This window comes from Nomascus leucogenys, chromosome 22a (assembly GCF_006542625.1).
Source record: "Nomascus leucogenys isolate Asia chromosome 22a, Asia_NLE_v1, whole genome shotgun sequence".
Classification (NCBI taxonomy): domain Eukaryota; kingdom Metazoa; phylum Chordata; class Mammalia; order Primates; family Hylobatidae; genus Nomascus; species Nomascus leucogenys.
This window is the reverse complement of record NC_044402.1, coordinates 5,334,365-5,351,110: the sequence shown is the minus strand read 5'-3', so window position 1 is coordinate 5,351,110 and position 16,746 is coordinate 5,334,365. Positions and strand designations below refer to the sequence as shown.

Below are 16,746 nucleotides of genomic sequence, written 5' to 3'. Positions count from 1 at the left end.
ACCTTACTAAAATTCACTTCTTAGTCCTTGTAGCTTTTTCCTAGATTACTTAGAAATTTTAATTTACATGATCATGTAGTCTGTACTATTTTACAGCTTTCTTTCTAATGCATGTGCAATTATTTATTTTTCTTGCTGTATTACAATGACTAGAACTTTCGGTACAATACTGAATAGAAATTGTGAGAATGGACATTTTTGTCTTGTTTCTCATTTTGTAGGGAAAACAATCAGTCTTTTACCATTAAGTATGATGTTAGATGTTGGTTTTTCATAGATACCTTAAGTCAGTTTAAGAAAGCTACCTTCTATTCTTAGTTGTCTGAATTTTTTAAAAGTCATATATTGGTGTTGAATTTTGTCAAAAATGATTTTACTACATCTATATGTTTTCCTATGTTCTGCTAATATGTTGAATTACATTGATTTTTTAAAAGTTAAACCATATCTTTCCTATTTGGTTTTATGATATGTTGTCCTTATATAGAGTTTAATTCAAGTTGCTAATAATTTGTTAAGGATTTTTAAAATCTATGTTAATGAGGATTATTGATCTATACATTTTTCCCATATTCTTTGTCTCATTTTAATGTGAGATTAATATTGACCTCAGAAAAGTGAATTGAGAAATGTTCTCTACTTACGTTTTTGAATGTTTGTGTAAGATTGGTATTATTTCTTCCTTAAATGTTTGATAGAATTCAGCAGTGAAGACATCTGGACACAAGACTTTCTTTGTAGGTAGATATCGAATCACAAAAAAAATTAAGTATGTATAACGTGGGCCATTCAGGTGTCCTATTTCTCCTTTAGTTGTTTTTGTTATCTTTTATCTTCTAAGGAATTTTTCCATTTTATCTAAATTTTCAAATTTATTGCCCTAAAATTGTTTAAAACTTTATTTTTTAATGGCTGTAGTGTCTTCATTTCTTCTTGTTGATCTGAGTGCCAATCTGGTATCATTACCCCCTAGGCTGCAGAACTTCCTTTAGCATTTCTTATAATACAGGTTTGTGGTGGGGAATTCTCTGTTTTTGTTTATCAAAAATGTCTTTATTTTTCCTTCATTTTTGTCATGTCCTGCCTTTTTTATACTTTTATGGAAATATAACTGACATACAATAAGCTGCACATATTCAAAACATACAGTTTAAGTTTTGACATATGTATACATCCATGAAATAGTCACCACAATTAAGATAAATAATGCATCCATTACCTTCAAAAGTTTTTGTGCCCCTGTGTTTACTTCTAGAAGTTGTATAGTTTTGGGCTTCATATTAAACTCTGTGATCTATTTAGTATTAATTTTTTGTGTATGGTACAGGTATGGATGTAGTTTCATGTTTTTGCCTATGGATAATCAAATTTCTGCAGCATTTGTTGAAAACAATATCCGTGCCTTTACATCTCTGTGGAAATCAATTGGCTAAATAGATTTAGATCTATTGTTGTACTCTCTCTTCTGTTCCATTGATTTCTTTTTTTTTTTAATTAAAAAAAATTTTTTATAGGCTGGTTATTGTGGCTCACATCTGTAACCCCGGCACTTTGGGAGGCTGAGGTGGGTGGATCACTTGAGGTCAGGAGGTCGAGACCAGCCTGGCCAACATGGCAAAACCTGTCTCTACTAAAAGTACACAAAATAGCTGGGCGTGGTGGTGCGTGTCTGTAGTCCTAGCTACTCGGGAGGCGGAGGCAAGAGAATTGCTTGAACCCGAGAGGCGGAGGTTGCAGTGAGCTGAGATCGCACCACTGCACTCCAGCCTGGGTGACAGAACAAGACTCCATGTCAAAAAAAAAATTAATTTTTAGAGACAGGATTTCACTGTGTCATCCAGGCAGTGGCATGATCAAGGCTCCTGCAGCCTCAAACTTCTGGGCTCAAGCGATCCTTCTGCCTCAATCTCCTGAGTAGCTGGCACTATAGATGTGCACCACCACACTTGGCTAATTTTTTTCTTACTTTTTTTTTTTTTTTTTTTTTTTGAGGCAGAGTCTCTTGCTCTGTCACCCAGGCTGGAGTGCAGTGGCGTGATCTCGGCTCACTGCAAGCTCCGCCTCCCGGGTTCACGCCATTCTCCTGCCTCAGCCTCTCCGAGTAGCTGGGACTACAGGCGCCCGCCACCACGCCCGGCTAATTTTTTGTATTTTTAGTAGAGACAGGGTTTCACCGTGGTCTCGATCTCCTGACCTCGTGATCCGCCTGCCTCGGCCTCCCAAAGTGCTGGGATTACAAGCGCAAGCCACCGCGCCCGGCCAACACTTGGCTAATTTTAAAAAAATTTCTTTTGGCTGGGCACAGTGGTTCACGCCTGTAATCTCAGCACTTTGGGAGGTCAAGGTGGGCGGATCACCTGAGGTCAGGAGTTCAAGACCAGCCTGGCCAACATGGTGAAACCCCATCTCTACTAAAAATACAAAAATTAGCTGGGCATGATGGTGGGTGCCTGTAATCCCAGCTACTCGGGAGGCTGAGGCAGGAGAATCACTTGAACCCGGGAGATCGCGCCATTGCGCTCCAGCCTGGGTGACACAGTAAGACACTATCTCAAAATAATAATAATAATAATAATAATGTAAATTTATTTTTATTTTTATTTTTATTTATTTATTTATTTATTTTTTGTAGAGACAGGGTCTCACCATGTTGCCCAGGCTGATCTCAAACTCCTGGCTTCAAGTGATCCTCTTGCCTTGTCCTCCCAAAGTGCTGGGATTACTGGTGTGAGCCACTGCACTGGCCCCATTGATTTATTTGTCTATCTTTATACCATTGTTTTCATCATTGTAGTATTATAATGAGTCTTGAAATCAGCTAGTATAAGTCTTCCACCTTTGTTCTCTTTCAAAGTTGTTTTGATTACTCTAGGTTCTTTGCATTTACATTTCAATTTTACAGTTGCTTTGCCAATTTATGCAAAAAAACTGTCTTGAACTTTAAATGGTATTGCATCTCATCTGTAGAGCAATTTGGGAAAGAATTGTACCGTTAACAATTTTGTTTCTTTCAATCCATAAGTATAGTATACTTCTCTATTTACTTAAATCTTTAATTTTTCTCACCAGTGTTTTGTAGTTTTCAGTGTAGGTCTTTCACATTTTTTTGTCAAATTTATCCCCAAGTATTTATATTTTGATGCTATTGTAAGTGGTATTTTAAAATTTCAACTTCTGGTCGCTCATGGTTAGTATATAGAAAAATTGTGGCTGTGTGAATTTTCACCTTGAATTCTGTAACTCTTCTAAACTCATTTATTAGTTCTGGTTGTTTCTTTGTAGATTCTACTGGATTTATATGGATAATCATGTTGTCTGTTAATAAAGTCAGGTTTAGTTATTCTTTTCCAATCTGGACACTATCTGTCTATCTCTCTCCTCTCTCTCTCTCATCTATTTTCTCTCCTCATCTCTCCCTCCCTTCCTCCTTTTCTCCTTCCCTTCCTTCCTTCCTTTCTTGTTTCCTTATTGCACTGGCTCAAACCTCTAGAACAATGTTGTCTAGAAGTGGTGAGAATGTGCATCCTTGCCTTGTTTCTGATCGTAGAGGCAAAGTATTCTCTTTCAGTTACATATGATGTTAACTAGTTGTTTCGTACATGTCCCTATTAGTTTGAATGCTCTCCCTTTTATTCATAGTTTGCTGAGAGTTTTTTAAAAATCATGAATGAATGTTAGATTTTGTCAAATGCCTTTTCCCATTTATTGAAATGATCATATGTGGTTTTTTTATTGTGTTAATATGGTGGATTTTGTCAATTGATTTTCAAATATTAGAACAGCCTTGCATTCCTGGGATAAACTTCACTTGATCATAATATATTATTCCCTTTATATAATTTGGAATTATATCAGCTAAAGTTGTGTTAGGAATTTTTGCATCTATGTTTATGAGGGTTATTGATCTGAACTTTTTTTTTATTGTAATATCTTTGTATGGGTTTGATATCAGGGTAATTCTGGCTTCATAGAACGAATTGGGAAATGTTCATTTCTCATCAATTTTCTGGAAGAGTTTGTGTAAAAATTGACATTATTCCTTAAATGTTTGCTAGAATTGACTAGTGAAGCCATCTTGGCCTGAAATTTTCTTTGTGGGAAGATCTGAAATTTTAAATAAAATCTACTTAGTAAATATAGGGCTATTCTGATTTTCTATTTATCTTTGAGTGACTTTTGATAGCTTGTGCCTTTCAAGAAATTTGTCCCTTTCATCAAAGTTGTCCAATTTTTTGGCATGAAGTTTTTTATAATGTTATTTGTAAAAATCTGTATAATCTGTGGTGATATCACCTCATTTCTCTCAGTGCTGATATTGGTGATTTTTGTCTTCTCTGTTTTTTACTCTGATCAGTCTAGCTAGAGGCTTATAAATTTTATTGATCAAGTATCAGATTTTCATTTTATTGTCTTTTACTCTCTTTTCTTTTTACAGAAGTCATTGATTTCTTTTCGTATCTTATTTCCTTTCTTTCACAAAAACCTTGAATTTAGTTTTATTTTCTTTTTCTAGTTTCTTAAAGTGGAAGTTGAGGTCATAGTTTTGAGACTTTTCTTCTTTTCTAATATAGATGTTCAATACTATTGATTTTTCTCTAGGTATTTCAGCTGCACTACCCAAGCTGTTGATACATTGCATTTTCACTTTCGTTCAGTTCAAAATACTTTCTGATTTGCTTTTGGTTTCTTCCTGATCCATGATTTATTTAGAAGTGTGCTCGTTAGGTTCCAAACACTTGGGAACTTTTCAGATGCCTCTTTGTTATTTTTTCTAATTCAATTCCATTGTGGTCGCAGTACATACATTGTATATTTGAATTCTTTGAAATTTATTTAGATTTGTTTGATGTTTTAAAATATGGTCTATCTTGGTAAATGTTCTGTGTGCGCTGAAAAGAATGTGTGTTCTGTGGTTGTTGGGTGCAGTGTTCTATAAATGTCAATTACATCAAGTTGGTTGATAGTGTTATTTAGATTTTCTATATCCCTTCTGATTTTTCTGTCTATTCTATAAGAGCTGTGCTATACTTTGAACGTATGTATCCCTCCAAAATTTATATGTTGGAACTTAAACCCCAAAGGGATGGTATTAGGGGGTGGGGGCACATAAGGGGGTGATTACATCATGAGGGCTCCACCTTTGTTAGTGTAGTTAATGCCTTTATAAAAGGGCTGGAGGGAACAAGGTGAGCCCTTTTTGCTCTGCCATCTCTTCTGCCATGTGAGGACAAGCAAGAAGGTGCAAGCCCTCACCAGACGCCGAATCTGCTGGCACCTCAATCTTGGACTTCCCAGCATCCAGAAATGGGAGAAGTAAATTTCTATTATTTATAAATTGCCCGGTCTAAGGTATTTTGTCCTAGCAGCAGGAATGTACTAAGACAAGGCTCGCAATTTGTGTCTGTAAGAGTGAATTTGTCTACTTCCGTTTTCAGTTCTATTAGTTTTCCTGCATTTATTTTGAAGTTGTTACCAGGTGCATACACAATTAGGATTATTATGTTCTCCTAATGAATTGATTCTTTTATCATTGTGAAAGGACCCTCTTTTTTTTTTCTTTTTTTTGAAACAGAGTCTTACTGGGTTGCCGAGGCTGGTCTCAAATTCCTGAGTTCAAGCGATACTCCCGCCTCGGCCTCCCAAAGTGCTAGGATTACAGGCATGAGCCACTGCGCCCAGCCATGAAAAGACCCTCTTTAACCCTTTGTTCTTTACTTTGAAATCTATTTTGGTATTAATATAGACATTCCTGGCTTATTTTAATTATTGTTAGCACGGCATATCTTTTTTACTTTTAACCTATTTGTATCTTTATATTTAAAGTTTGTTTATTTTAGGCAGCATATAGCTGGATCTTGCTTCTTTATTTTAAACCTGTCTAACAATCTCTTCTTTCGAACTAGGTTATTTGTCCTGTTTTAATTTATTATGATTATTGATATGGTTGGGTTTAAATCTGCCACCTTGCTATTTTTTTTTATTTGTTCCATCTCTTCTCCCCTATCCATTTTTTTCACTTGGATTAATTTAGTATTTTTATGATTTCATCTTAATCTTTTTTGTTGCTTTATCATCTGTGGCTTTGTGTTGTGGGGTTTGTTTTTTTAAAATGATTGTCTGCCTTTAAGTCATATTATATCTCTTTTTCTGTAAGAACCTTATAGCAATATACAGATTTTCAGTTTCTCCCCTCAGGGTCTTTGTGCTATTACTGTCATACATTTTTTACTCTTACATATGTTACAATCTCCAACATTGTTATTATTTTTGCTGAAAGTAGCCGATAATTTTAAAAATATTTTAATAATAAAAAGATATTTCTATTTTCCTACATATGTATTATTTCCATTGCTTTTCATTTTTGGGTGTAAATTTAGATCTGGTATCATTTTCTTTGTGTCTTAAGGACTTCCTTTAACATTTCCTATATTTTTGGTCTGCTAGTGATAAATTATTTCGGCTTTTATTTGCCCAAAAAAGTCTTTAGTTTGTCTTTTGTCTAAAATATATTTATGCTAGGTAAAGAATTTGGGGTTGATGATTTTTTTCTCTTCCAGTACTTTAAACATGTCACTCAGCTGTCACTAGCTTGCTCTGTTTCCAATGAGAAGTCTGCTGTATTTCTCATCTTTGCTTTTCTGTATGTAATGCATCTTTTCTCTGTCTGCTTTTTAAGATTTTTCTCTTTACCATTGGCTTCAAGCAATTTAAACAATGGGCCGTGGTGTAATTTTTCTCTATGTTTCTTAGGCTTTGTTTAGTTTCTTTTATCTGTGGGTTTATAGTTTTAATCAATGTATAATAGTCTTTTATCTGTGGGTTTACAGTTTAATCAAATTTGGAAAATTTTTGTTCATAGTTTTTTCAATGTTGTTTGTCCCCGAAACCCCACCCCTTATCCCCCTGTCTCACTTACATTCATATTCAGGTTTTTTGGATTTATTCTGTAGCTCACTGATCCTCTGTTCTTCTATATCTTCAAATTTAGTAATCATATCTTATGCAATTTCTAATCTATTAATAGCAGGGCATTGTTTTATATCACTTCTACATGTTTGATTTGGTTCTTTAAAAGATATCTTTCATGTGTATTGTCCTTAACATTCTCATACTGTCTGTTACCTTCTTGAGCATACAGTATATAGCCATAACTGATTTATTGTTCTTTTCTATTCATTATTATTATTATTGAGACTGAGTCTCACTCTGTCACCCAGGCTGGAGTGCAGTGGCCTAAGCTTGGCTCACTGCAACCTCTGCCTCCTGGGTTCAAGCAATTCTGCCTCAGCATCCTGACTAGCTGGGATTACAGGTGCATGCCACCACACCTGGCTTTTTTTTTTTTTTTTTTTTTTTTGTATTTTTGGTAGAAATGGGGCTTCATCAGGTTTGCCAGGCTGGTCTCGAGCTTCTGACCTCAGGTGTTCCACCTTCCTCAGCCTCCCAAAGTTCTGGGATTACAGACGTGAGCCACCGTGCCTGACCTCTTTTCTATTTATTCTATCATTTGTGTCACTCATGGATCTGTTTCTATTGACAGATTTTTTTTTTTCATTATGGGAGGCACTTTCTTACCTCTTTCCAGGTCTGGTAACTTTTGACTGGATGCCAGACATTGTGAATTTTACTTGTTTTAACCAAATGAAGGCTGAAGTGACCATATTAATAGCAGGCAAAGTAGACTTCAGAACAAGGAAAACTGCCAGGAACAATATTTTGTTGTCCTTTACTATTTTGAGAGATTTTTTGGATGCGGTTGTATTGCTTGATAACGGTTTGATTTTTCTGAGGCTTGCTGTTAAGCTTTGTTTGGTGGAACAAAAACAGCCTTTAGATGAGGGCTAATATTGGCTCATTTCTGAGGTAATACTCTTGTGAGTACTCTTCCAATGCCCTGTGTATTTCAAGGTTTTCCCCCTCTGACTGGTGGGAAGATGAATGATTCCTAGCTCTGTGTGAAACGTGGCAATTGTTTTGCTTATTCTCTTTTGGTGGTTCCTTTCCTGGTTTGTGTAGTTTCATCACATGAATGCACTGATTAATATTTGTGTTATTTATTATAAAGAAAGGAGTGTTAATATCTCCAGGTAAAATTGTGGACTTGTATGGTTTCTCCTTTCAATTCCATCAGTTTTTGCTTCATGTATTTTGAAAGTCTGTTATTAGGTATATACATATTTAAGGTTGTTATGTCTGCTAGATGAATTGACACTTTTACGTTTTCATTGTATTCCTCTTATTCCTGGCAGTTTTCCTTGTCCTGAAGTCTACTTTGCCTGCTATTAATATGGTCACTTCAGCCTTCATTTGGTTATTTTTAATATGGTATATTTTTTCATCCTTTTACCTATAAGCTATGTATTTTATTATATTTGAGGTGGCTGTCTTGTAGACTAGATACAGTTGGATCTTTTTAAATGTTAATCTGAAAGCCAATTGGACAATCTGTCTATTAGTTGGAGATTTTAGACAATTTATATTTAATGTAATTACTGCTATGGTTGAATTTGGCCTGTCATTTTATTATTTGTCTCCTCTGTTTTTTTTTTTTTTTTTTTTTTGAGACGGAGTCTTGCTCTGTTGCCCAGGCTAGAGTGCAGTGGCGCAATCTCGGCTCACTGCAAGCTCTGCCTCCCGGGTTCACGCCATTCTCCTGCCTCAGCCTCTCCGAGTAGCTGGGACTGCAGGCGCCTGCCACCACGCCCGGCTAATTTTTTTGTATTTTTAGTAGAGACGGGGTTTCACCGTGGGCTAGATCTCCTGACCTCGTGATCCGCCCGCCTCGGCCTCCCAAAGTGCTGGGATTACAAGCGTGAGCCACCGCGCCCAGCCCTTTTTTTTTTTTTTTAAGGAGATGGGATCTCACTCTGTCACCCAGGCTGAAGCGCAGTTGTATGATCATAGATCACTGCAGCCTTGACCTTCTGGGCTCAAGCAGTCCTCCCACTTCAGCTTCCCAAGTAGCCAGGATCACAGGCACGAGCCACTGCACCTGACATATCTCCTCTGTTTTTTTTTTTTTTTTTTTTTTTTTTGAGACAGAGTCTCGCTCTGTCGCCCAGGCTGGAGTGCAGTGGCGCAATCTCGGCTCACTGCGAGTTCCACCTCCCGGGTTCATGCCATTCTCCTGCCTCACGCCCGGCTAATTTTTTGTATTTTTGGTAGAGACGGGGTTTCACGGTGTTAGCCAGGATGGTCTGGATCTCCTGACCTCGCGATCCGCCCGCCTTGGCCTCCCAAAGCTCCTCTGTTTTTATTCCACTTCCTCTTTTCCTGCCTTCTTTGGATTATTTTAACATTTTTATTATGTCATATTATTTTATCTATTAGTTTTTTGGCTATGTCTCTTTGTATTATACCTTTAAATTGTTGCTGTAAGGACTACAATATACATGCCTAATTTTTCACAATTCTACTTATTGTTAATGTTTTACCACTTCAAGTAAAACATATGATTCTTCTAGGCTGGGTGTGGTGGCTCACGCCTGTAATCCCAGCACTTTGGGAGGCCAAGGCAGGAGGATCACCTGAGGTCAGGAGTTTGAGAGCAGCCTGACCAACTTGGAGAAACCCCATCTCTACTAAAAATACAAAAATTAGACGGGCGTGGTGGCACGTGCCTGTAGTCCCAGCTGCTCCTGGGGCTGAGGCAGGAGAATCACTTGGACCCAGGAAGGGGAGGTTGCAGTGAGCTGAGATTGCACCACTGCACTCCAGCCTGGGCAACAGAACAAGACTCCGTCTCAAACAAACAAACAAAACAAACATGATTCTTCTAACCAGATAAGCCTTTTTACCTCATACCCTGTATGTTAAAATTGTGATATGGATTACGTCTACATACATTGAAGATCCCCTTCCCAGAACATACTATATATTTTTTTCAAGACTCATACGTATTTCATATAATTTAAGTGGAAAAAAATGATTTTTTATATTTACCTAATCATTTACCATTTTTTGTTGCTGTTCCTTCATCCCTGAAGCTCCAAGTTTTCCTCTGGCATTATTTCCTGTCAACCTGAGGAACTTCCTTTAGCATTTGTTTTAGATAGATTAGGTCTGTTCATGACAAATTCACTTAGTTCTTCTTCATTTGTAAAGGCCTTCATTTTATCTTTATTCCTGAAAGATATTTTTGCTGTCTGTAACATTTTGGGTTGACGCTAATTTACCACTTTCAGTATGTTCTGCTGTTTTCTGGTCTCCGTAGTTTCTGATGATAAATTTATGGTATTTCAAATTGTTCTCCTCTGTGTAATTCTTCATTTTTTTTTCCTGGGCATTGTCAAGGTTTTTTCTTTGAGGTTTTTAGCAGTTTGATTGGGATATGCAGAACGTGGTTTGTATTGTGTTTTTTCTTTTTAATGTATCCTCTTTGTGATTGCAGAGTCTCTTGACTTTGTAAATTTGTGCCTTTAACCAAATTTGGGAACAGTTTACTCAATACTTCCTTAAATATTCTTTCTTTTGGGTACTGCTGTCTTCACCTTCTCCTTTAAGAACTCTGTTGATGGCCAGCCGCAGTGGCTCACACCTGTAATCGTAGCACTTTGGGAGGCCAAGGCGGGCAGATTGTCTGAGCTCAGGAGTTCGAGACCAGCCCAGGCAACATGGTGACACCCCTGTCTCTACTAAAATACAAAAAATTAGTCGGGCGTTGCAATGTGCGCCTGTAGTCCCAGCTAGAGGATGGGAGGCTGAGGCAGGAGAATCGCTTGAACCTGGGAGGCGGAGGTTGCAGTGAGCCAAGATCGTGCCACCGCACGCCAGCCTGGGGGACAGAGCGAGACTCCATCTCTTAAAAAAAAAAAAAGAACTCTGTTGACAAAAATATTTAAGCTTTTGATATTATCCCATAGATCCCCAAAGCTCTGTTTATTTTTTCTTCAGATTGATCATTTGGGCAGAATGATGGATTTATTTCAGAATGTTTGCTGTCCATGCCCACTATGTACTGCCTTAATCCAGTCAGTCTTTGAGTCAACATCAGGAGTTAAAACACAAAAGTGAATACCCACTGGGAGCCTCATCTGCCATACTGGTCTTTATTCAAATTTTGACTTCCTTTCCCAACCCACCTGCTATTATTGACTTCTCAAAGTCTTCAGGTAGTTGCTTTTAAAATTTTGTCCAGAGTTTTTGTTTTTTTTTTTGTAATTTATAGCGGGGAGAGAGAGAGAGAGAGATGCATAGTGGGTTTACTCCATTTCAGGTTTACATTAGATTTCTTCATTTTAAAATTTAGAATTTTTTTCTATCTGGTACATGTTGCATAATTTTAATTGCTATGTCGTCTAGTTTACTAACGGTTTCTTTTGCAGTGTCTCATCTGCTGTTAATCCCATCTAATGTATTTTTCATCTCAAACATTGCATACTTCATCCCTTGAAGTGTGATTTGGATCATATATGTATATATGATTCATTAAAAGTTATTATAACTCCATAACATATGTTTAAGAAGGTAGAGGAGAGACTGACCATGGTAAGTAGAGATATGGAAGACTGTTTCTATATCTATATATAGTCTTTGTATCATATATGTAGTCTATATATATACATATAGTCTATATATAATATATATAATCATATATCTAAAGACTCTCTATAGTATATATATAGTATATATAGTGTATATATAGTATATATATAGTGTGTATATATAGTATACATATATATGTACATATATGTGTGTGTGTGTATATATATAGTCTTGGTCTATTATCTGTGTCACTTCTGGCCAGTTTAGCTGGGTTTAAGAACCATAATCCAGGTGCTGAGTTACTGATTGTTTCCACACTCCTTCTGTGGGCAGAGCTGGGAAATATTTTTCTTGTGAAGACAAAATAAATTATTGTTTATACTGATTTTTCCAATTCAAATTTAGGATTACAGAATTTTCTTTACTTTTTTGTTTTTATATTTAAAAAATCTCTTTTATGCTAAAATTTTTAAATTTCCATCTGCCTTAACACATTTCTTTTATATATATTGACACTAACAATGAAACAACTGAAAACACTTTAAGATTTCTTGCAGTTCTCTTTGTTCACAATGTGTATCTAATTAGGATTTACCACCATATTGCCAGTTTTCTATTAATAATGTATATTCAACTAAGGATTGACCATCAAATTACTGTGCTTCAGGTCTTTTAAAAGAAATCTTATTTGTGCAGTTAAGCTACCAAATCAATACGTGGTTAATTTTGTTTGCCTAATTTTGCTTTCACATTTTAGAGATTGCTTTTTAAGTTAATTTTGTTGCATAACTTAATAAAACGTGTATATGGGTCCAGAGAAAGGATTGGCAAACTACAGTTGATGGGTCTTATCTGGCCTGTGACCTGTTTTTATATGGTCTTTGAGCTAAGAATGGTTTTTACATTTTGAACCAGCTCCAACAAACACACAGACACACACATAGACACACATAGACACACACATAGACACACACACACACACATACAGAGAGAGAGAGAGAGAGAATTATATATAACAGTGACTATATATGGCCTACAAAACCTAAAATATTTACTGACTGGCTCTTTACAGAAAAACTTTGTAACCCCTGTTCTAGAGTCAAATCTGCAAAACAAGGTACATTTCGAGAAATCATCCACGTTCCACCTCTAACCCTGTCTCCCCCATTCTGCTCCCCTCCCTACCTCTTAAGGCAGTCTTATTTATTTACTTATTTTAGTTTCCAGTTTGTCTTCTTATTGCTTCTTAGTGGAAGCAAACATATACACATGTTCATATCACCTCTTCTTACTTTATACACTTTTTTTCTCCCACTTTGGATTTTTTTTCACTGAACAATGTGTCCTGGAGATCACTCCATAGCAGGATAGGTTCCTCATTCTTTTTTACAACTGCATAGTGGTCCAGAGTATTAATGTACTAGAGTTTATTCAGCCAGTCCTTTCTCGATGAACACTGGGTTGTTTCCTGTTTTTTTTATTTTTACAAATAGTGCTGCTTTCAGTGGCATCGTGCTTATATCTCTTTGGGATTTCGCCAGTGTTAAGTTTAGGATTAGTTCTTAGAAGTGGGGTTGCTGGGTCATGCATATTGCCGAGTAACGATGCATATGTTATTTTGCTCAAAGTTGTCTAAACCCTTTCTGCACAGGGCTTGTACCATTTGCATTTCTGGCAGTCATATGTAGATACCTAACACCCCCAGAGCCACCTAACAACGGTGTTGCAAAACTTTGGGATTTTGTTAAATTGTTAGGCAAGTAATGGTATCTCTATGTGATTTGAATTTGCATTGCTTTTGTTATGAGCAAAGTGGAAGGACCATTTCCTTTTTTTCTGAGCTCTGTTTACTTGCCCATTTTTCTGTAGAGCTATTGGTCTTTTTCATCTATTTTTAGGGACCATCTATATATTACAGATAGTGACCTTTGCCTGTAATAGAAGTTGTAAATATTTCTCCTACTTGTCTTTTTTACTTTATTTATTTACTTGCTTGCTTTCTGCCATCCCAAAGTATTTTTTTTAATTATTATTGTTTTTATATAGTCCAGTTTATTCAACTTTTCTCTTCTTGCTTCTGGGTTTGGAGCCATAGCTGGGAAAGTTTTCCCTAGTCCCAGGTTGTAGAGAAATTCAATCATGTTTTTTCTCATAGTTATGGTTTACTTTGTTTAATGTAAATGTCAATTGCTTTTGATAGCCACCATCCTATGTGATTGGCGACTTCTGCTTTTGCAAGTTTAAACCAAAGCAGTGGGCCCTGTGCTACCTTTCCACTTTGCCTTGCATCTTGGCACTGGAAGAAGACAATGCATTTATTATTGAGAGTTGCCCAAGAACTCACAGCTCCATCCTAGGGACTCTAGCTCTGGCTGGCTGGGGAGGAGAAGGTTTACAAGCATCGGGCTCATATGTATCAGGCATTTAGCTGGGCACACCACCCTTACTTCCTCAGCTGGAGGTCCTGTTGTTACCCCTACTTCACAGGTAGGGAGACTGAAGAACAGACGGAAGTTACTTGCCCAAAATTATGCAGCCAGCAATAGGCTGCCAGGCTCAGGTCCCCAGGGTGTCTGCCTAAGTGCTTGGGCCCTCCCACTTGGCATCTAACCCCTGCTCATCCAAGGACCAGGAGAGGCCCCACCCACCTCTGGGCTCTTGTGAGGCTGCAGCATGGAGCACAGTCCTGCTGTGCTCCCACCTCCCACCAAGGTCTTGGAGCAGCTTTGGACATGTGTCCATGTCTGAGGGGCAGGGCAGGGGCTGGCTCAATCAGGGCCATGGGAAGGACCTGTGAGTGAATGTCATCTCACCCCGGGATCCTGGGAGAGCCAGTGGCAAAGGCTTTTGTGTGTTGCCTCAGCCCTGTGTGCCAGGATGTTGCTGGGAGCCAGAGGACCCTGGATTGCTACTTTAAAGTAGTCGACCTTTTGTTCATTCACGCATTCATTTATGCATTCACTCACTTATCCAGTGTCAATTTGACACACCTTACTGATGCCTGCAGGGGGCAGACCCAGTGCTAGCCAAGGGTGACCCAGAAATGTGGGCAGCAGGGCATCTGTGCCAGGAGCTCACAGTTCTGTGGCGTAGGCAGGTGGCTGAGGTGGGCAGCTAAGGGAGCACAGGGTTGTGTGTGAGCCCAGAGCAGTGTCTCCCCACCTCCTGTCCTTCAGGTCTGGGTGCAGAGGACTGGCAGCATGGGGTGAGGGATAGCTGCGTGCATCTGCCGGTCCTTCTTCTTTCTGAGGACCAAGAGTACTTAGAGGCTCAGAGGTGTGGTTGGGCCCCTCGTGTTGATGACTCAAAAACTAGACCCAGGGAGGGAACGAACCTTCCCCAGGCACATAGTAAATCTGTAGTGGGCCAAGATTGGAGCCCAGTGACCACCCCCAACTCTGTGCACTCTGGGAGTGGCAGGAACCCAAGGCCGCTCTGGACGAGTCAGCAGCAGCCCAGCGTCCCCCAGGTTTGCTGGCGGGCCGAGTGGTGGGCAGATTGTAGGGACATAACCCCTGCATGTGTCATGATCGATCTTCTGCTTTCCCCAAGACCATGTCCCTGCTTCTCTACCAGGGGCCCGCAGTTGCCAGAAGAGTCTGAGTGAGGCTCCCTTTTGGATCCAGCTCGTTAGGCTCGGGTAGCACTGTCCCATGCCAGCTGTTGGTGTAATTAAGGTTGCCATAAAACCCACCAGCTAGACACACAAATGGCTCCTTTGCTCTTTCCTGGGGCATGAGCAGTTGTGAAGGCAAGTAAATCATGTTCGGCGGCGATCACTTCAAAGGCCAGCCTTCCACTTGCAGCCACATTATTGGCAGGGATCACCCATAACACGGCTTGTTTCCCAGCCATTCACTTTTATGACACCCTAATGAATTGGGCCATTTCCATCCATTCTCAGAAAATGTACAGAACAACTGTTTTGGTTCTCCTCAAAAAGTTTGTCTTGGGAGGCAGGTGGTGTGTTGGCAGGGGCACGCAGGTAGTTCTTGGCTCCTGGGCAAGTTGCCTGTCTCTGAGACTTCATGCCCACCGAGAGAAGCTACCTATGGGGCTCTTGTCATGAGATAGCTTATGTGAACCCCCCAGCCAGGGGCCGGCACCTAACGGGCACTCAGAGAGTGGCAGGGAGGGCCGTCATCTTCCTCATCCTTTCCATGGGTCAGCCTCTTAGGGATTGAAGTGTTGAGGCTGGCGGGGGCTGTGATATCAAGGCCACGTGGGAGGATAGAGCAGGCACGGGCATGCAGAATCCAGTGCGTGGAGGAAGGCAGGCAGCTGTGCCGTGAGAGGCAGCTTGTCTCCCTGTTCTGCATTCAGAAGACTGTTTTTTCCACCCCTGGATCATTCTTTAGGCTTCAGGGGGCCCACTCTGAAATCTCCCTAGTTGAGGGTTACTTTGGAAGAGGCTCAGAGAAGAATGGTCATCTGTTGCCCACCCTCCCCCAGGAATTACAGAGACAGGAATTGGCCAGCAGGAGAATGAACTGTGGGTCCCAGGGAAGCCGCAAGGGTCGGAAGAGGCTTCACCATGCCCTGGCCATGTGACCTTGAGCCAGAGAAGAACAGTCATCTGTTGCCCACCCTCCCCCAGGAATTACAGAGGCAGGGAATTGGCCAACAGGAGGATGAACTGTGGGTCCCAGGGAAGCCACGGGGGTCAGAAGAGGCTCCACCATGCCCTGGCCATGTGACCTTGAGCAAATCCCTACCTCTTCCTGGGCCTCAGTGAACCTCATCCAGAGAATGGGTCTCAACCTCCTCCTCCTCTAACCTAAACTGAAATTATGGAGTGCCACATTTAATGTGAATTTGACGTATATATTTTAAGGAGGAAGACAGAAAATATGTTTGCAAAATTTGAAAGGTATGAACTCCAGTTAAAAAGTCAAGATGGCTCATTTTGAGCTGGCGGGGCCCAGGGACTGAACTGTTTATGCTGCAGCCACATGGTGGCGCCCCAGGAACTGGTAAATGGACCGGCCGGCCCCTGCGACCAACTTGAGACCTTGCTGCGCTTCCATGGCTGCGAGTGGGTGCCCAGCATGTTATTTCCATGTTGTAATTAAAGTCCTGTCCTCTGTGAGTTTGTTAAGTGGAGCTACTTGCTAGTCCTGGTACTGGGACCCTTCTCCATCCCCCCACCAGAGCTGGATATTTGAGAGCAGAAGCTGAATGTGATAAAATCCTCTAAGAAAGCAAAACAACTGCTTGATACTTAATAAAGTCAGTTTATGAGACAGGAGACTGTGAAGTATC

The 16,746-nt window shown here is 39.5% G+C and overlaps 1 protein-coding gene across 2 annotated transcripts in view; it reads left to right on the top strand.

Annotated features, from left to right (window-relative positions):
- The window catches only part of WDR25 (WD repeat domain 25), a 157,753-nt gene that overhangs the window by 135,313 nt on the left and 5,694 nt on the right, over positions 1-16,746 (top strand). The window lies entirely within an intron of this gene.